Source organism: Haematobia irritans, chromosome 2, assembly GCF_050003625.1.
Source record: "Haematobia irritans isolate KBUSLIRL chromosome 2, ASM5000362v1, whole genome shotgun sequence".
Taxonomy (NCBI): domain Eukaryota; kingdom Metazoa; phylum Arthropoda; class Insecta; order Diptera; family Muscidae; genus Haematobia; species Haematobia irritans.
In genome coordinates this window covers 73,288,354-73,309,927 of record NC_134398.1, presented here as the reverse complement: position 1 = coordinate 73,309,927, position 21,574 = coordinate 73,288,354, and the positions used below count along the sequence as shown (strand labels likewise).

At 30.4% G+C, this 21,574-nt stretch overlaps 1 long non-coding RNA gene across 1 annotated transcript; it reads right to left on the bottom strand.

Annotated features, from left to right (window-relative positions):
* Positions 1-17,707: 17,707 nt before the first annotated feature.
* LOC142227694 (uncharacterized) lies at positions 17,708-18,828 on the bottom strand. The gene is made up of 2 exons (XR_012719984.1): positions 18,772-18,828; positions 17,708-18,706 (listed from the first exon to the last, which is right to left on the bottom strand). It is a non-coding gene; the product is annotated as an uncharacterized LOC142227694 (long non-coding RNA).
* Positions 18,829-21,574: the final 2,746 nt, after the last annotated feature.

Below are 21,574 nucleotides of genomic sequence, written 5' to 3'. Positions count from 1 at the left end.
TTTTTTGGAAAAACGGCTGCATTTATTACGCAATTTAACAAAAATCCGATTATTTGGTATAAATAGTGTATTTTAAAGAGAAAAGGTTAAGCAACACTTTTGCCAAAAAGGCTTAGTTTTCGAGATATCGATCGTTGAAAATATAAATTTTTATAATTTTTTGGCTGCATTTTTTAGAAAATTTAACCAAAATAGTGTATTTTAAAGAGAAAATGTTAAGTAACAAGTAAAATGCTTCGTTTTCGAAGTATCGATCGTTGAAAATTTAGATATTCAAATAGATATTTTTGGAAAAATGGCTGCATTTTTTAGAAAATTTAACATAGAAAGTGCATATTACGTATAAATAGTGTATTTTAAAGAGAAAAGGTTAAGTAACACTTTTGCCAAAAAGGCTTAGTTTTCGAGCTATCGATCCTTGAAAATTTAAATATTTTTTAATTTTTTGGAAAAATTGCTGCATTTTTTAGAAAATTTAACTAAAACCCATATTATAGGTATAAATAGTATATTTTAAAGAGAAAATGTTCAGTAATAATTTTGCCGAAAAGGCTTCCTTTTCGAGATATCGATCGTTGAAAATTTGGATATTTTTTTTTTTTTGGAAAAATGGCTGCATTTTTTTACATTTTCTTGCATTTTCTTTTCGCAGGTTTTGCGCCATTTCATTTACACATGTGTGTTTGGCTGTTTCGTTGTTGTTGCTATGGCCAACCAAAGCGAGTCATGTTCACAAAAAGAACAACAAACACACATAAAAAGCAGAAATACATTTTCCAAAAATGAAATTTGTGGCGCGAGAACAAAAACATTTTGTTTTTTTTTGATCGTCGTTTGACGGGCTTTTCAACTAGTATTCTATGATTTGTGCAAGTTTTATAGGTAAGCGTTTTTCAAAATAAAACCTCCAGCTTTTCCTCAACATCTTCGATAAGATTTTTCTATGCAGCTAAAAATATATATTTATTTATATAAAAATATTCATCCATTCATTACGGCCTTGGGTACAGGAAAGCGTTCGCGTACATTTCTGCCACTTTTTTCAAAAAATAGAATTAAAATTACTAACTCAAGTTTTACTCTCTTGTATGTATGCAAACAGACCCATTGTAAAAAGTTTTGATTTAAAAAGGAGGTTTTATTAAAAGTATCCCTGAACTTACAATGTCCCCGAAATTAACGGTCAATGCAAGATGTTTGATCTTTGACAATTCCCGTATTGCCAAAATGTCTTCGGCTGTATGCGTGCTCAGCAATCTCGTCTATAAGTAGAACTGATTGACTGTATGTGTTGCTTGCGTGTTTATAGTTATTGTGATAATATAACGTCGATATAAATAAGAGCTGCATAGCTCAGTGGGTATTGCATTTGGCTACCAACTTTATGGTCCGCGGTTCGAATCTTGGTCCAAGCAATATAATTTGTAAAAATTATATAAGATTTAATAGACTTTTTTACGCTGTTCGTATTACAGAAACAGGTGCTAAGAACTAAATAAACCTCGTGGAAGTGAGAAATTTTGTTTTGAGTTAGTCTTTATGAAATTGTTTCCGCATCCTGTAAAAACATAAACGTTCATCACAAAAAGTATATGCTACACTCAAAAACAAGTGAACTCTCTATTTCACTAAAGCTAATTTAACTTTATTTTAGTTCATGGAATTATTATATATGCTATGGAAAAAGTTTCCTTTACTTGAATATTTTTTTGCGTACGTTAGTTTAATGAACTAACAAATGTCATTGAGCTTAACATGGAATCGGGCAGCACTCAGTGATAAGAGAGAAGTTCACCACTGTGGGATCACAATGGACTGAATAGTCTAAGTGAGCCTGATACATCGGGCTGCCACATAACCTAACCTAACCTAACCTAACAAATGGGGAAAAATTATACACAAATTACGCATACAGATTAACTAAATTCGTATTTCTCACAAAATAGTTCATTATTTCTTTAAATTTGTAAATTTTACTAAAAATTCATTCATCATGAACTTCGTGTGTCACTAAAGACATTCTTGCAACTTTGAACTCCAATTTTTTCTTCAAACTACAAAATTTGCTTTAGCAAGTGAAAAAAATTATTTATGTCTAATAAATTTTCCTGAATTTGTCGAAAATTATTTACTTGTTACTGTGACCTCGGCGTGATGCCAGCGATTGTAATATTGTTTAGTTAAAATTTTCTAAAAATATTCAAAATTTTCTACAATTAACCAAAAGTTTTCTTCCTGGTGGGTTCACTGTTTAACAGGTTTGCTGATAAGTCCCCGGTCTGACACATAGATGGCGTCACTAGTATTAAATGCATATTATTTTTATATAGTACCAACCTTCAAATGATTCGTGTCAAAATTTGACGTCTGTAAGTCAATTAGTTTGTGAGATAGAGCGTCTTTTGTGAAGCAACTTTTGTTATTGTGAAAAAATGGAAAAAAAGGAATTTCGTGTTTTGATAAAATACTGTTTTCTGAAGGGAAAAAATACGGTGGAAGCAAAAACTTGGCTTCATAATGAGTTTCCGGACTCTGTCCTAGGGAAATCAATTGAACAATTGAAATAATTGAAATAATTGATTGGTATGCAAAATTCAAGCGTGGTGAAATGAGCACGGAGGACGGTGAACGCAGTGGACGCCCGAAAGAGGTGGTTACCGACGAAAACATCAAAACAATCCACAAAATGATTTTGAATGTCCGTAAAATGAAGTTGATCGAGATAGCAGATGCCTTAAAGATACCAAAGGAACGTGTTGGTCATATCTTTCATCAATATTTGGATATGCGGAAGCTCTGTGCAAAATGGGTGCCGCGCGAGCTCACATTTGACCAAAAACAACAACGTGTTGATGATTCTGAGCGGTGTTTGCAGCTGTTAACTCGTAATACACCCGAGTTTTCCCGTCGGTATGTGACAATGGTGAAACATGGCTCCATCACTACACTCCTGAATCCAATCGACAGTCGGCTGAGTGGACAGCGACCGGTGAATTGTCTCCGAAGCGTGGACAGACTCAAAAGTCCGCTGGCAAAGTAATGGCCTCTGTTTTTTGGGATGCGCATGGAACAATTTTTATCGATTATCTTGAGAAGGGAAAAACCATCAACAGTGACTATTATATCGCGTTATTGGAGCGTTTGAATGTCGAAATCGCGGCAAAACGGCCCCATATGAAGAAGAAAAAAGTGTTGTTCCACCAAGACAACGCACCGTGCCACAAGTCATTGAGAACGATGGCAAAAATTCATGAATTGGGCTTCGAATTGCTTCCCCACCCAGATCTGGCCCCCAGCGACTTTTTCGTGTTCTCAGACCTCAAAAGGATGCTCGCAGGGAAAAAAATTGGCTGCAATGAAGAGGTGATCGCCGAAACTGAGGCCTATTTTGAGGCAAAACCGAAGGAGTACTACCAAAATGGTATCAAAAAATTGGAAGGTCGTTATAATCGTTGTGTTGCTCTTGAAGGAAACTATGGTGAATAATAAAAACGAATTTTGGCAAAAAAATTTGTTTTTCTTTGTTAGACCGGGGACTTATCAGCCAACCTATTATACCCTGCGCCACACTGTGGAACAGGGTATTATAAGTTAGTGCATATGTTTGCAACACCCAGAAGGAGACGACATAGACACATGGTGTCTTTGGCAAATATGCTCAGGGTGGGCTCTTGAGTCGATATAGCGATGTCCGTCTGTCCGTGAACACATTTTTGTAATAAAAGTCTAGGTCCCAGTTTTAGTTCATTCGACTTCAAATTTGGCACAAGTACGTGTTTTGGCTCAGAATAGAACCCTATTGATTTTAGAAGAAATCGGTTCAGATTTAGATATAGCTCCCATATATACCTTTCGCCCGATATGGACTAATACGGTCCCAGAAGCCAGAGTTTTACCCCAATTTGGTTGAAATTTTGCACTAAGAGTACAATTAGTACACTGAAAAAAGCATACCCGGTTCCAAAGATTTTGTCTTTACTTTAAAAATTTTGGTATTGATTCCAAAGAAGCGGAGAATAAAAGTAAGGATACTTTTAAGACACAATTCTCTTTCCAATTTGGGATTTGTGTACTTGCTTCTAGGAATCAAATTTTAAATTTTCGCTTTTCAGCTTCTTTTCTTCATATTATATCAAAGTTCTTTAAAAACGTGTTAACGACAACTTTATTTTCCATATTAAGTCTCGACTTCCAGTAGAAATTATGTAATGTTTTAATTAAGAAACGTCTTTAAAATAAAGTGTTGAAAAACATGTCCTATATTTGCACGATTTTTTGCTTTGTAGTCAAGATGCAAAAAGACAACAAATTTAAAGAAAATTTCATTAAATTTAAAGAATTTTTCTGAACTATTAAAGTCAAGTTGACCTTCAACCAAACATTTTTTCTTTCATGTTATGATACCCATTTTTAAGTGAAATCACTTAATTATAAGGACAATACGACTTCATTGAAAAGTTTATCGACTTTTGGACAAAAAAAAACTTTATATTGGAGAAATGCGTCTTCTATGCTAAGCTAAATTTGCATTCGTATTTTAAAGACATGAAATCTTTGACCTCACGACAATATTTTTTTCAGTGTAGTGTAGTCAAGTGTGCCAAATTTTATTGAAATCGGTTCAGATTTAGATATAGCTCCCATATATATCGTTCGCCCGATTTACACTCATATGACCACAGTGGCTATGCGTGCCAAATTTGGTTTAAATCGGTTCAGATTTAGATATAGCTCTCATATATATGTTTTTTCTGATTTCGACAAAAATGGTCAATATACCAATATTTTCCTTGTAAAATCGCCACTGCTTAGTCGAAAAGTTGTAAAAAATGACTCTAATTTTCCTAAGCTTCTTATACATATATATCGAGCGATAAATCATAAATAAACTTTTGCAAAGTTTCCTTAAAATTGCTTCAGGTTTAAATGTTTCCCATATTTTTTACTAACATCGTGTTCCACCCTAGTGCATTAGCCGACTTAAATTTGAGTCTATAGATTTTGTAGAAGTCTATCAAATTCTGTCCAGACCGAGTGATATTTAAATGTATGTATTTGGGACAAACCTTTATATATAGCCCCCAACACATTTGACGGATGTGATATGGTATCGAAAATTTAGATGTACAAAGTGGTGCAGGGTATAATATAGTCGGCCCCGCCCGACTTTAGACTTTCCTTACTTTTTTTTCAGTGTGTTCTTCTAATCAAACTTTCTTATAGCAAAAACAAAATCGGAAATGATTTTTGTTTGCTTAAATTTCCTTTGGGAGGAATGAATTAGTTTTTGCGTGTAGCATCAATATCAATTACATTCTTTCAGAAAAATATCAAATCAATTTGAATAAAATGTTGTTTGTAGGAAAATGGGTACTTTGGCAATTTTTGGTAGAAATTGCTGCATTTTTTATTAAATTTAAAAAGAAACATTGTTATATAAAATCTCTAATGTTGAGATATCGACTTGTTAAAATTGTTCCGTTGGTTTTTTAATTTTGGTAACTGCGGCAGCATTTTTCATTAAATTTTATAAATTTTTGGTATGAAAATGTACACTCAAAAAAGTGTGAACCTATCTAACACTCAGTTCATATGACATTTAGTTCATGGAATTGTTAAGTTTTGAGAAAGTTTTCTCGACTTTAATAAATTGTTATGTATGTTAAAAAGAGGGAAAATTATACAAAAATGAAGCATACAGATTTTCTCAATTGGTATATCCAAACTAAAATTTCGTTTGGGGGAAGAATTATTTTTAAAATCCTTTAAAATAGAAGTTTTTTATTAACTTTTATTTTTTATTCCGAATAATGGAACATGGGGGTATATTTTGGAAGATTTTGTGCGACGGATACCAAATCCAATTTATATGCAGAAAGAAAAGAAAAAAATTTCTTTAAAAGTAATAAAATTAAATAAAGAAAATACTTCATAAATATAGGAAATTTCGTTTGTATAAAGCTTCATTCCGGAGTAAATTATTATAACCTTTACAGCATTGTGCAACACAGTATTATAAGTTAGTACACCCAGAAAGAAACAAGATTGAAAATATTGCTCAAGGCCGGCGTCTGCACGCTCACAAAAAATCGCTTCTGTAACATATACTCCCAAACATATTTTGCTTCAAGCATATACATTTTTGGGTATTGCCCAAACATTTATATGTTTGATCTCTTCCAATATATAATATGTTTGAAAGCATATTGGTCTAAACAATATATGTTTGGGTAGTCTAAGTTCCAAACATTTTGTATTTTTGCATCCAAATTCAATAATGTTGTCTTCCAAAAAACAATATGTTATTATGTGAACATATATGTTTGGAAGCATTTTGCACCCAAAAATATTATATGCTTAAAAAAATTCTCCCAAACAATATTGTGCTCAAAATTTTATTTATTTATTTATATATTTACAATCATAATGAATTATGAAAATAAACAGGTAATATAGGTGCTAACAACATAGGTTTTCGACCTGAATGCTCAAAATTTTGTTTCTGCCCAATTGTATATTCCCCCACATCTTTCTCACTTCCACGAGATTTTTTAGTTCTTAGCACCTTTTCTGCAATACAAACATTGTAGAAGAAATTATTCAATTTTATGATTTTTTTTTATTTTAAATTTACCTTTTGCCGGACGGGGATTCGAACAGCGGACCACACAGTTTGTAAAGATCAAAGAAGTAGCTGATCAATTGCCCAAGGAAAAATAAAATGTTAATTTTGTAATAACAAGCAACAACCACCAACTTAATTCAATATCGCTCCCTGTTAAATAGCGCTCCAAGCTACTAAACACATATATGTTTATAGGCTATTTCTAAATTAATATATGTTTGCATCCAAGCATATTATATTTACAAACATTTTATGTCCCAAACATAATATGTTCTAACATATTAACATATATGTCCCAAACATGTTATGCTAGTTTATGAACATTATATGCTTGCACTCAAAAATATTGTGTTTAAAAATTTGTGTTCCAAACATATAATGTTTATAGCCAAACATATGAAAAACAGTCTTTTTCAACCGTGTGAGCCGATCTTGCTATATCCGTCTGTTTGCTCACACAATTTTGTATTCAAAGTTATAGTTCGCTCGGCTCCTAAAGCCTAAAACTCTGGCCTTGATTTACTTCAAATTTTGCACAAAAACCGAAATTAGTACACTCAAAAAAAGTTTACTTGGATCCAAAGATTTTGACCTTCCTTTAAGGATTTTGGTATTGATTCCGAGCCAAAGATGCGGCTTCTTTAAAGTGAAGACAATTTTTACGGACCTCCCTGGCTTTAAATCTAGGATCGATAAAATTAAAATTGGATACATATCTCCTTCATCGACTTTTTATTCTCTGTTTGCGATATATTAATAAAGGTATTCATGTACAAACAAATTCCAGTTTTAAAATCCAAATTATGCCAAGCAAAAACTGTTTTCTTAATGCTAAAAAAACTTTAAACCAAAGATGCAAATCCTTAAAATAAGTCTTAGCCTATATTTGAAGCATTTTTATCTTAAATTTAAAAATTCAATATGTCAGTTGAGTTAAAGACGATTTCTTTAAATTAAAAATGTTTTTCTTTATTTTAAGGACCATTTGCCTTACTTCAAAGATCTACAACTTCAACAGAAGAACGCAAAATTTCAATATTTGTGTCCTAAATTTAATGAAACAAATTTTTGAAGCAAGGATTATAAACCTTCTTTTAATTAAAATGTCATTATTTTAAAGATTTTTGTCCTTAGCATTGCGTAAATTTCGAGTCCTAAAATTTAAGTTGCGTAATCTTGCATATTAGGTCAATATTTTTTTCAGTGTAGTATCGTTAAGTTTCTATATCCAATATGTATATTTCGCCCGATTTACACCTATATAACCACATCCCTTCAGTGTAAGATATTTTCACTCCGATTCATTTAAATTTTACGCAGAGAGAAAAAGATTATATTCTATCTATTCATGCCAAAGATGTGGTTGAAATCGGTTCAAATTCAAATATAGCTCTCATATATATATCTTTCGTCGGATTGACACTGTTATAACCACAAACTCAGAACTGCCAATTTTGCCGATTTTCCGATTTTTGCCCAAAAATGACGATATTAGCTCCGTTCAAAAATTTGAATAGAAAAAGTTCAGAGCCAGCAAAAAAAAGAGTTTTTGCTAGCATTTTCATACATGTAGGAGCTATACCTCATTTTAAATCTACAGTATTAGTATCACTGTTGCCACTCGCCCCAAAAATAAACCACCAAAATATGAAGGAAATTTTACCAAATTAAAAAAATTTTTTTTTTGAAGTTGTTGATCAAATTCTTGTGGTTAAGATATAAACAAATGTTGTTTTATTCGAAAGAAATGTTTTATATTGAATTTATAGAAAATTTTGTTAACATTTTATTTCGAAAGAAAAAGTTGTCAAAATTTTATTTCTATAGAAAATTTTGTCAAAATTTTATTTTTTTTTCAAAATTTTTTTTCTATATAATATGTTGTCAAAATTTAATTTCTATAGAAAATTTCTTAAAAATTTTATTTCTATAGAAAATGTTGTCAAAAATTTTATTTCTATAGAAAATTTTGTCAAAACTTTATATCTGTAGAAATTTTGCACATTTTTATTTCTATAGAACATTCTTGCAAAAATTTATGTATATAGAACATTTTTGTCAATTTTTTTATTGTAAATTCTTTATTATTTTATTGCTAAAAAATGTTTGCAAAATTTCATTTCTATAGAAAATTTCGTCAACATTTGATTTTTATAGAAGATTTTGTTAATTTGATTTCTATAGAAAATTGTACCTCCTTATTAGAGAGTCAATCAATAAGAGTTTTATGATCAAATTTTGGAAATTGGTTGCCCGATACGTATATACTAAAGATCTTTATTGTTATATTTAAATAAAAATCACAAAAATATTTGTTTTTTTATATTTGTTTTTACAAAGCTGAATTCATTATTCTTTTGTTGTTGGAATGCATAGTAACGTATGTTAATTTTCTGTTTTTTATATGAAATAAACACTTATGTTGTTAACCAAAAATTTAGTTTGGTTTTAATATTATTTACATTGCAGATTTTTTGACAATTTTTAAAATAGAAATGACGATTATGACAATTTATTCGGAAAATAGTGACGATTTTTCTTGAAATTTTATTGGCAGTCCTGCTAGGCTTGCCAGATGGCCGGGATTCGCCTGGATTGTCCCGGAATTTCGTCTCTATGAAGTGTCCCGGATCTTTCACAAAATTTACCAAATATCCCGGAATTTCAATTACTCAAGGCATATGTTTTATTTTTTTACATTTCTTAAAAATGAAAACGATTTAAAATTAAATCGCTTTCAAAAATATTTTTGGTTTTGGATTTTCATACATTTTAAATGTACATTTGTTTGTCCGATTTTGTACCATTTCATTTAATCTCACCACTTTGAGAAAAAAATCAAATCACTGTCTTGCGAATCATCAGCTGTCACTTGAGTAGTAAATGTAAAAAAAATATACGCAAATATCCAATTCACGTTTTTCTGCAAAATGCATTTTAACAAATTATAAGTCAAGTTTGTGCTCCCTGCCATCATTTCAAAGTTCGATTTTATCCTATGATTACCATAGACCCTTTAGTGACACTATAACAATCCCCAATTCGGATACGAAATATACCTAAAACCATGTCCATGGCGATATCCAAATTCCCAGTCCAGTCGAAAGCCACTACAAAAGAAGCAGCGATTGTCACCTCAGAGCTTAAGTTTGTTTGCCAAACCCGAAAGTAATATGCCAGTAAATATGAGTTTCGGTTTCCGTTTAAAAAAAAATATTCCCAAAATTATTTACGTTTTATATAAAATCGTCGCAGCCATCTTGGGAGAAAGTTTCAGAGGCTCCAATATATTTAGGAATTTCAAAGCTTGCTGACAATTACGACTACGCCTTGGCGTTTATGGAAATTTACCAAGTGATAAAATATGGGGAACTAATATCGAAAAATATGACTGTTTTTGCTTGTCCCGACAAATCCCGGAATGTACGGCGCAATGTCCCGGATTTCGGCAACCATCATCTGGCAACCCTAAGTCCTGCACAAAGCCCAAAGTTTTATACCTTTCTCTCAAATTAGATTCATATACCGAAAAAACAGTGAACCCTCCAGGAAGAAAACTTTTGGTTAATTTTAGAAAATGTTGAATATTTGTAGAAAATTTTAACTAAACAATATTACAATCGCTGGCATCACGCCGATATCACAAAAATAAGTAAATAATTTTCGACAAATTCAAGAAAATTTATTAGACATAATTAATTTTTTTTCATTTGTTCAAGAAAATTTTGAAATTTGAAGGAAAAAATCGGACTTAAAAATTGCAAGAATGTGTTTATTGATATACGAAGTTTAGTAAAAGTTACAAATTTAAAGAAATAATGAACTAGTTTGTTAGAAATACGAATTTAGTATATCTTTATGCTTAGTTTATGTATAATTTTTTTCCCATTTTTAGTTAGTTTAACTGACGTACGCAAAAACTTATTAGAGTAAAGGAAACTTTCTCCAAACATAATAATTCCATGAACTAAAATAAAGTTAAAGTGGCTTTAGTGAAATAGAGAGTTCACTTTTTGTGAGTGTAGACCACGAGGCCAATGTTTTACTTCGAAAATTTACCCGCTTGAGTACATAAAATTGGCAACTTTTAAGCGCGCTGTACTTTGTTTATAAATGAAATTAGGCAACGTTTCTTTTTGGTTTTTTGTTTTTTAATTCCTCTAACGAGGATTGTCTTCGGCTGTGTGCGTGGCCAGTAATCTCGTCTGGAAGTAGAACTGATTGACTGTATGTGTTGTTTGGACATTAATAGTTATTGTACTAATTGAACGGCGATGGGAATAAGAGCTGCGTAGCTCAGTGGGTAGTGGGTTTGGTAACCAACTTTATGGTCCGCGGTTCGAATCTCCGTCCAAGCAAAAAATATTTAATAAACAGTTTTTTTTTTTATATATAGTTTGTATTACAGAAATAGGTGCTAAGAACTAAATAAACCTCGTGGAAGTGAGAACATTTTTATTCCCTCCACCATAGGATGGGGTTATATTAACTTTGTCACTCCGTTTGTAATACATCGAAATATTGCTCTAAAACCCCATAAAGTTTATATATTCTGGGGCGTGGTGAAATGTTGAGTCGATTTAAGCATGTCCGTCCGTTGGTTCAAATCACGCTAACTTCCGAACGAAACATGATATCGAGGAGCAAAATTCATTCGATTCGTGTTAGTATATGGTCTCTAACAACCATGCAAAGATTGCTCTATATCGGTTCATAGCTATATATAGCCCCCATATAAACCGATCCCCAGATTTGATCTCCGGAACCTCTTGGAGGAGCAAAATTCATTCGATTCGGTTGAAATTTGGTACATGGCGTTAGTATATGGCCGCTAACAGCCATGCAACAATTGGTCCATACCGGTCTTTAGTTATATATAGTCGATGGCCAATCACACAAAAATTGGTCCATATCACCAAAAATAATCTACCAAAACTTTATTTCTATAGAAATGTTGTAAAAAATAATATTTCTATAAAATTTTTTGCCAAAATTTTATTTCTATAGATAATTTTGTTAAAATTTTATTACAATAGAAAGTTTTGTCAAAATTTTATTTCTATAAAAAATTTTGTCAAAATTTTATTTCTAAGGAAATTTTATCAACATTTTATTACTATAGAAAGTTTTGTCAACATTTTATTTCTATAGGAAAGTTTGTCAAAATTTTATTTCTATAGAAAATGTTGTACAAATTTTATTACTATAGAAAGTTTTGTCAAAATTTTATTTCTATAGAAAATGTTGTACAAATTTTATTACTATAGAAAGTTTTGTCAAAATTTTATTTCTATAGTAAATTTTGTCAAAAATTTATTTCTATAGAATTTTTTATATATAGATTTTTGTTTATCTAAAATTTAATTTGGAGGTGAGAATTATTTTTTTGGGTACTGCGTCGATATCAATTTTACTCTTTCAGGAACTTTTACGAATTACGTGGGTTGCAAAAACACTTGCCAATAGCAAGGTATCTTAAAACTTCTTAACACCGTCTTCTTAATTGTAAGTTGGTTTGATTAAATTTGACAGAAATAAAATTTTGAAAACATTTTCTATAGAATTAAAATTTTGACAAAAAAAATTGACAAATGTTGAACAAATTTTTTATAGAAATAAAATATTGACAAAATTTTCGATAGAAATAAAATTTTGATAAAATTTTCTATAGAAATAAAATTTTGACAAAGTTTTCTACAGAAATAAAATATTGACAAAATTTTCGACAGAAATAAAAAAATAAAATTTTGGCAAACTTTTCTATAGAAATAAAATTTTGATAAACTTTTCTATAGAAATAAAATTTTGACAAAACTTTCTATAGAAATAAAATGTTGATAAAATGTTCTATAGAAATAAAATTTTGACAAAATTTTCTTTTGAAATAAGAACGCCTTCCAGTACCAACTTACAAGTTACAAAAATTAAATGTGATTTCTTTCTGGTTTGTTGAAGTACACGGATGTCTTCCAGTACAAATTTGTAATGATTATCAAAAATTATCGGGTTCTCGCCAATATGTTAATTCAGTTAAAAATGTACGAAGTTGTTCCATACAAACTACAAAAAAATTGAAGAACTTTTTTTCGTGAAAAGAACGAAATCTTTCGTACTTTTAATGAAATTTGTCGTTCCGTTTACAAAGAAATTTGTTTCAGGGAAGTCAAGATACAAAATGCCAACAATATTAAACACAATTTTATTAATTTTGTAGACTTTTTCAGAACTATTAAAACCAAGTAAAACAAAATTTTCTTTCATGTCAGGATATCCAATTTTAACTCTAAGTACAAATCGACTTTTTTGAAAAGTCGATCGACTTTTAGGCAGGGAAAAAACTTTATATCAAAGAAATGGGTCTAAAAAACTTGGATTCGTATTTGAAGAACATGAAATCATTGGCCTCAAAACAATATTTTCTTGAGTGTGAACTGAGTAAGATCGACTTCAACATTCCCTACATTCAAAATTAAGTGAACACTATATTTCACTAAAGCCAATTTAACTTTATTTTTCTTAATGCAAATGCGTACGTCAGTTGAATGAACTAAAAAACGCGATAAAATTAAGCGTAAAAAATTTTCTAAATTCGTACTTCGCACAAAATAGTTTATTATTTCTTTAAATTTGTAAATTTTACTACAATTGCGACCATCTTGAATTTATGGTACTAAAGACATTCTTGCAATTTTGAATACCAATTTTTTCCTTCAAACTACAAAATTTTTTTAACAAGTGAAAAAAAAAAATAAATATGTTTAGTCAATTTTCTTGAATTTGTCGAAAAACATTTACTTATTTTTGTGATACCGGCGTGGGGTCAGCGTTTGTAATACTGTTTAGTTAAAATTTTCTAAAATAAACAGAAAGTTTTCTTCCTGGTTCACTGTTTTTTTTTTCAGTGTAGTTTTGCTTACAAAACGTCAAAATGGACCTTAGGAATTGTAAAAGCCTCAGTCAGCAATTGCAAAATTAATTCACAAACAATACGACATTTCAAATAATCAAAAAATTTGTGTGGTAATTGCGAGACCCTTCAAAATATCTTTCACTTAATTACATCCGCAATTTTTTGTAAAATAAACAGTACAGACTAAGATTTTATGGCCATCTTCCAAACCCAGCAAAAAAGTGTCCCAAAAAGTATTGAAAATGTTATTTTTCGATCCAGAAGTGGTTTGAAATTGGCGCAGAAGCGATGTATTTAACATGGGCTTGTCATAGGATGGATGTCCACCATTTCAACGGCCGATGCGCTGAACTTGCATAACATATAGTTTGCTAATATTTCAGCCTGTTTTGTAATGCTATTAACGGTGCGTATTTGTAAAATAATGATTCTTTTTATACCCTCCACCATAGGATGGGGGTATATTAACATTGTCATTCCGTTTGTAACACATCGAAATATTGCTCTAAGACCCCATAAAGTATATATATTCTTGGTCGTGGTGAAATTCTGGGTCGACCTGAGCATGTCCATCCGTCCGTCTGTTGAAATCACGCTAACTTCCGAACGAAACAATCTATCGACTTGAAACTTGGCACCAGTAGTTGTTATTGATGTAGGTCGGATGGTATTACGTATAGCCCCCATATAAACGGACGCCAAATTTGGCTTGCGATTGCTCTAAGAGAAGCAAATTTCATCCGATCAGGCTGAAATTTGGTACATGGTGTCAGTATATGGTCTCTAACAACCATGCAAAAATTGGTCCACATCGGTCCATAATTATATATAGCCCCCATATAAACGGACCCCCAAATTTGGCTTGCGATTGCTCTAAGAGAAGCAAATTTCATCCGATCCGTCTGAAATTTGGTACATGGTGTTAATATATTGTCTCTAACAGCCATACAAATATTGGTCCACATCGGTCCATAATTATATATAGCCCCCATATAAACCGAACCCCAGATTTGGCTTGCGGAGCGTCAAAGAGAAGCAAATTTCATCCGATACGGATGAAATTTGGTGCATGGTATTAATATATAGTCTCTAACAACCATGCAAAAATTGGTCCAAATCGGTCCATAATTATATATAGCCCCCATATAAACCGATCCCCAGATTTGAACTCCGGAGCCTCTTAGAGGAGCAAAATTCATCCGATCCGGTTGAAATTTGGTACGTGGTGTTTATATATGGCCTCAAACTCCCATGCAAAAATTGGTCGATATCGGTCCATAATTATATATAGGCCCCATATAAACCGATCCCCAGATTTGGTTTGCGGATCCTCTAAGAGAAGCCAATTTCATCCGATCAGGTTGAAATTTGCAACGTGGTATTAATATATGGCTGCTAATAACCATGCCAAAATTGGTCCATATCGGTCTATAGTTATATATAGCCGATCCCCAATCACACAAAAATTGGTCCATATCGGTTCATAATCATGCTTGCCACTCGAGCAAAAATAATCTAGAAAAATTTTATTTCTATAGAAAATTTTGTCAAAATTTTATTTCTATAGAAAATTTTGTCAAATTTTATTTCTATAGAAAATTTTGGCAAAATTTTATTTCTGTAGAAAATGTTGTCAAAATTTTAATTCTATAGAGAATGTTTTCAAAATTTTAAATCTTTTGAAAATTTTGTAAAAATTGTATTTCTATAGAAAATTTTGTCAAACTTAATTATATACGTATTTAATCGGCCATTTTAAGTTTAATATATACCACGTATGGACTACGTGGTATAAATTACGGTATTAGGAAGTTTTAAGATACCTTGTCATCGGCAAAAGTTACCGCAACCCAATTAATTCGATTGTGGATGACAGTCTTCAGTAGAAGTTTCTACGCAATCCATGGTGGAGGGTACATAAGCTTCGGCCTGGCCGAACTTACGGCCGTATATACTTGTTTTTAACTATTAGTGTTATTATGTACAAATGTTATGTACAAATAAACATGGACGAAAAGACTGTTTTCATATATTTCGGTGTAAAAATTATAGATTTGGAACTCAAATATTTAACATATTACTTTTAAGTGCAAGCATATAATAGTCATATAGACTACCCAGCAAAAAGTTTCGAAGTTGTTCCAATGGCACAGCTTTAAATTCACTTCTTAAAATGCCCGACCAAAGATGTCCTACACAGCAAGTTATTTTAATTCACTTTTTTCATATTTTTAAGGGTTAATTTTAACTTTGTTTAACACCACTTCAGGATCTAAAACTAACATTTTTACTATTTGTTTGGATACTCTTTTGTTGCTGGGTAGCATAACATATTTGCGACATATAATAAATACATTTATTAGATCAAAATATTATGTTTCACTCATTAAAAATATTTCGTAGTTTGAAGAACAAATTGGAGTTCAAAACTGCAAAAATGTCTTTAGTGTTATAGGAATTTAAAGATGGGTGCATATTTCGTAAAATTAACAATGTTAATAAATTCTGAACTATTTTGTGGGATACATGAATTTAGCTAATCTTTATGCATCATTTCTGTATGATTTTTTACTCTGTTTTAGTTAATTTAACTAACGTGCGCAAAAAATTATTAAAGTCATCGAATCTATCTTAAAAGCTACTAATTTCACGAACAAAAAATGAATTAAATCGGTTTTGCTGAAATATTGTAACCACTTTTTTGAGTGTGAAGAAAGAGATAAATTGGCTGGATTTTGACGAAATTTAATGCTGATTCCAAAGATTTTGTCTTTAAACTAAAGATTTTTGGTAAAAATAATTGCGTGTGCCGTGACTCGAACCTGGATTTTCTGCTCCACACGCACTAACAGTCGCCTTATCACATTGCACCACCGTCGGAGTTTCCATAACAACGTCTTAAGATTATTTTAAGACTTTTCATGCGTAAAGAAGAACATCATAGCCAAGATTGCATTGGGAACGGCGTTGATAAAAAATGCTAAAATATAAACGAGATGGTGGTAATCATGTGTGGCATATATCTAGCGTTAGTTTTGGGGACGCGTCCTCAAAATTCACGATGCGTACCCTGCTGTCCTCATAACTAACGGTGCGTAGGAAATCGCCGAAATAAATGGAATATGTGGTCCATATAGTGCAATGTTGGGTTAGATGAGCTTAAAAAGATGTGGAGAATATTTCAGACTCGTAAAATCATATATATTTTTGTGTCCCCAAAATTAACGCAAGGCATACATATATATATATATATATATATATATATATATATATATATATATATATATATATATATATATATATATATATATATATATATATATATATATATATATATATATATATATATTATCACCTTCAACATTGAAACATGAGAATGATTCTACTTACCTAAAAAGAACATACAAACACCATGAAAAAGGACCAAAATACCTATATCGAACGGAGTATAATAGCAATGCATACTGATACTCATCCTACTCATATAAAGCTATACTCAACACGTTTCAAATTAGATAACACACGCAACGCATAAAGTATCTCGTACGATGAGCAACAATTAAGCTGACACTTGCAGTGTTGCCAACACCCCAAGGCCAAAAAGCACCAAAAAAAAAAAACTTCCGAAGACGTATTAAGATGGGTATTAGATAGAGTTTAGCCGCTAAAATAGTAATTTTTTCACAATTACTTTTCTTTAATAAATCATTTTAAGGAATACAAACTTTGTGAGAATTTGCTTTTGGTTATTCCCCATCAAGTTATAATAAAATTTGCAGCAAATACGCATAATTTTATGCCCATTTTTACTGATATAGTTTTCACTTTAGCGGCAAAACTCAAACTTAGTACTCACCATTATGAACCGCTATTCAAGTATACACCTTGATCAGTTTTAATGCTTTCGTCCAATTAGGGATGCCAGATTTTGAAGAGGCAAAAAGAGCACATTCAGCTTATAAAAAGAGCACATACGAAAAGAATAGAGCACACTTTTTCATATAAAAGAAAAACATTTAATTTAATTGAAATATAATTCATTTAAACATTTAAGCAAAAAGCTACATACCGTAAACATAAAATAACCCACTTTCAACTCAAGCTAATTTTCTTACAATACTTTGTAAGTCATTTTTTGGTGTTTTTGTGAAAAACGTTATTGAAGAAGTTTGTTTACATTTAGAACAGAGTACAAAGTGAAGAGGCAAGATCGGCATGCTATTCTACGACTCTGATATATAAAGTAAAACACTCTTTAATTAGAAAATAACGGCTAGGAAAATCTCTTATTGCGACATTTACATCCCAATAAACACAAACGCTTGAAAAATGCTAAATTTCAACAATTTTTCAAACATTTTTTCAAAGGATTAGGGTAATATTCAAGTTGAGAAATTGTTGAGAAAATCGCGTTCTCAACAAAAAACAGACATTACCCTCAACAGTGAAATTCAACACATTAGCAATAATATCTCAAGTGTTATCCTCAAATTGAAATGCATCGCTACTCAATAATTTGTCAAACAATTTTCGATGCGAGTCAAATTCAAAATTAACATCGTTGCAAATACTTTTCAACCTAAATTTGTATGAATGACATCCCCACTTCAAATTGAAAGTCAAAGCCAAAATTCTATGAATTTTGTATAATTTATTCATTTTCATCAAAATAAAATATATAATAATACACTACACTACATAATACACTACAATACCAATTGATAAATAATAATCTTATTAAACATATCAACAAATAAGAAAAAAACAACAAACAACAAAACTTTAAATATCTTAAACATTATTAGTAAACACTTCTGCATTGATAATTCGATTTCCTTCCTGTTGGTGTCATAAAACAGCACTAAAATGTATTAACATGCGGGCAATTTGAAATTAGGAACGCACTGGACCGCGTGTTAGAATTGATTTCCAGCAGAAGGAATTCACAAAATATCAATTTTAAACTGATAATAGAATATGATTTAAATTGACGATGTGATGCAGATTTTTATCCAGAAGTTGTTGATTTCAACAATTTGTTGTTTTTAACAATTTTAATTGATTGCACTTGTAATGTTTCTGGAAACTTTTTCTTGTCGATAAGCCACTCATTTTTCATTGGTCAGCTTTTTAATGTTTGCAAGAATGTACCATCTAAAGATTTTAGTTTTCTGCAAAGAGATTTAAATTTAGTGACTTCTCTAAAGTGTTGATTTAATTTTTCATATTGACGTACCAATTATTATAAACTAATTGAAGCAGTTCCAGTTAATTGTGCACCATTTTTTCATCGGTCAGCTTTTTAATATTTTCAAGAACGTAGAATCCATAATTTTAGTTTTCTGCAAAGAGATATACATTTAGTGACTTCCTTAAAGTTTTATTTCATTTTCTATTTTCACTTACCTATTTTTATAAACTATTTGGTTATTTGTCTAAAATTTTCCATTTTTTTTATTTCTTGCAATTGGCCACGAACTTCGTTGCACAAATAAGTACTGAAAACCACATGGTTTTTTCGTTGCATTTTAGTGTAGTGTTTTGTCAAAGTTTTCTCATATTATCTTCAACACCTTTTCAAAGATTTCGTCAACATTTTGGCAAATTGGAAGTAATTCGCAAACAATTTGAAGATGTATTGAAGATGAGCTATTTCAAGTCAAGTTGAATTTATGTTGAAAATTATATTTACCCTCAAACTGAAAAGTTGTTGCATTTGAAAAACGCTTATCCTGTGTTTATTGGGATATTTTCAGTTTACTTTTACCATTTGATTAATATTTGTTGTGATGCTAAAAAAGAGCACTTTTGCGTGCTCTTTTGGCCTTTCTTGTTTTAAGAGCACATTTTGTAAAAAAGAGCACATGTGCTCTTTAAAAGAGCACGTCTGGCATCCCTACGTCCAATTCATTTTGATCAGTGATGTTTTTCACCTTTCAAAATATTAATATATGGAAGGAGTCTATTGCTTATTTCATTTGTGCGTGCTTTTGTGAATTTAATACAAACGTTTTTAATGACATCTTTACCAAATTCAAAAATTCGACACTCATCGCTCGACTTTCCTACAGAATACCCTAAATAACAATATTAATTAAAAAATAATCAATACCAACTTCCTAACAATCAAATTCTATATTTGGCAATAAATTTGAGTTTCTTCGGCTCTTGAAAGCCTAATCAAAATTTTTGTATCAATTAAACTTAATACTGTTCAAAATAAAAAAGCACCAAAAGCACTAAATGAAAATGCCAGAAAGCACCAAGTTGGTGCTTTTTTTGAAAAGGCACCATAAAGGCAATTTGGTGCTTTTTAGAAATCAAAAAGCACTACATTTGGTGCTAAAAGCACCAAATTGGCAACACTGGACACTTGTTCTCACTGTGAATAGGTAACAATTGAGAGAGTGAAGATAATGCTCAGACAGGGCTGCCAATAAAATTTCAAGAAAAATCCAATAAAAATCGTCATAATCGGCACTTGCATTTTAAAAATCGTCAAAAAATCGTCAATATAAATAATATTAAAATTAAACATATTTTTTTTGGGTAAACACATAACAAAAGTATTTATTTCATATACAAAACAGAAAATTAATGTACACAACTATGCATTTCAATAAAAAAAAAAAAATATATATATATATATATATATATATATATATATATATATATATATATATATATATATATATATATATATATATATATATATATATATATATATATATATATATATATATATATATATATATATATATATATATATATATATATATATATATATATATATATATATATATATATATATATATATATATATATATATATATATATATATATATATATATATATATATATATATATATATATATATATATATATATATATATATATATAAAGAAATAAGGTTTGTATACAAAAATAACATCTATTTTTCTAAAATATTGTTATTAATTGAGTAAAATTTTTATTTAAAAATTAAATATTTTGAAACTAAAGAAAAAGTCCCGTGTTTTCCAAAACAGGTGATTATTTATGGTGTTTCCGATAGATATGTCAATATGTGGTTATTTTTTATACTGTACTGGAATTTTATCATAATTAGTAAAAGTTTCTATTGCACATTCTGAGTAAATGATTATCAAAATTTTTCAAATTTATTTTAATATTATCAAAAATTTCTTCAAAATGTAAAGGCTTTAACTCCCTAAACTATGTATCTAAAGAACGGAGTTAATATGTATGTTATCGTAAAAATCGGAAAAAATGGTCCATTTTGTGAGTAAAAAATCGTCAAAATGCCGATAAATCGGCAAAATTGGCAGCCCTGTGCTCAGATATGGGAACACATAGAATAGAATACCAGAACAGCTACGCGAGTTATGCAATTAGGGTTTTTTTTTTCTTATGGGCTGCATATAATATTTCAAGAAAAATTATCATTTTTTCCGAAAAAAAAATTCATAATCGGCACTTGCATTTTAAAAATCGTAAAAAATCGGCATTTAAAATATTAAAATACAACATATGTTTTGATTAAAAACAAAAGTATTTATTTCATATTAAAAAACATAAAAGTAACATGAACAACTATACGTTTTAATAAAAGCAAACCATAACGTATTCAATAGTATTAATACAAAAATATAAAAAATATAAATACAAAATAATAAACGTTCTATTTATGCATCAAATTTTATTCCGGATCTTTTTTTCGGTGTACACATATTGCCTGCACTAAAAGTCTTCACTGCAAAGAAAATCATATGTTCTGTAGAAAACAACAACACTGTTTTTGTTTTCAACTGCAACAATTCTATTCGTGTATACTGACTGAATATCTGTGTGTTTTTCTCGATAATGGGTATGTACGCCAATATAAGTGCTACCACACAACGATCTGTTGGCTATGGTAAAAAACTTTGAACAACAAACAGTTGTCTCCTGAGTCGATCTAGCCCTTGGTGTCCGTCCGTCCATGTATTTGTTGTTCGCAGGATTCCGGTCGCAATTATTAACCTATTTTGATGAAATTT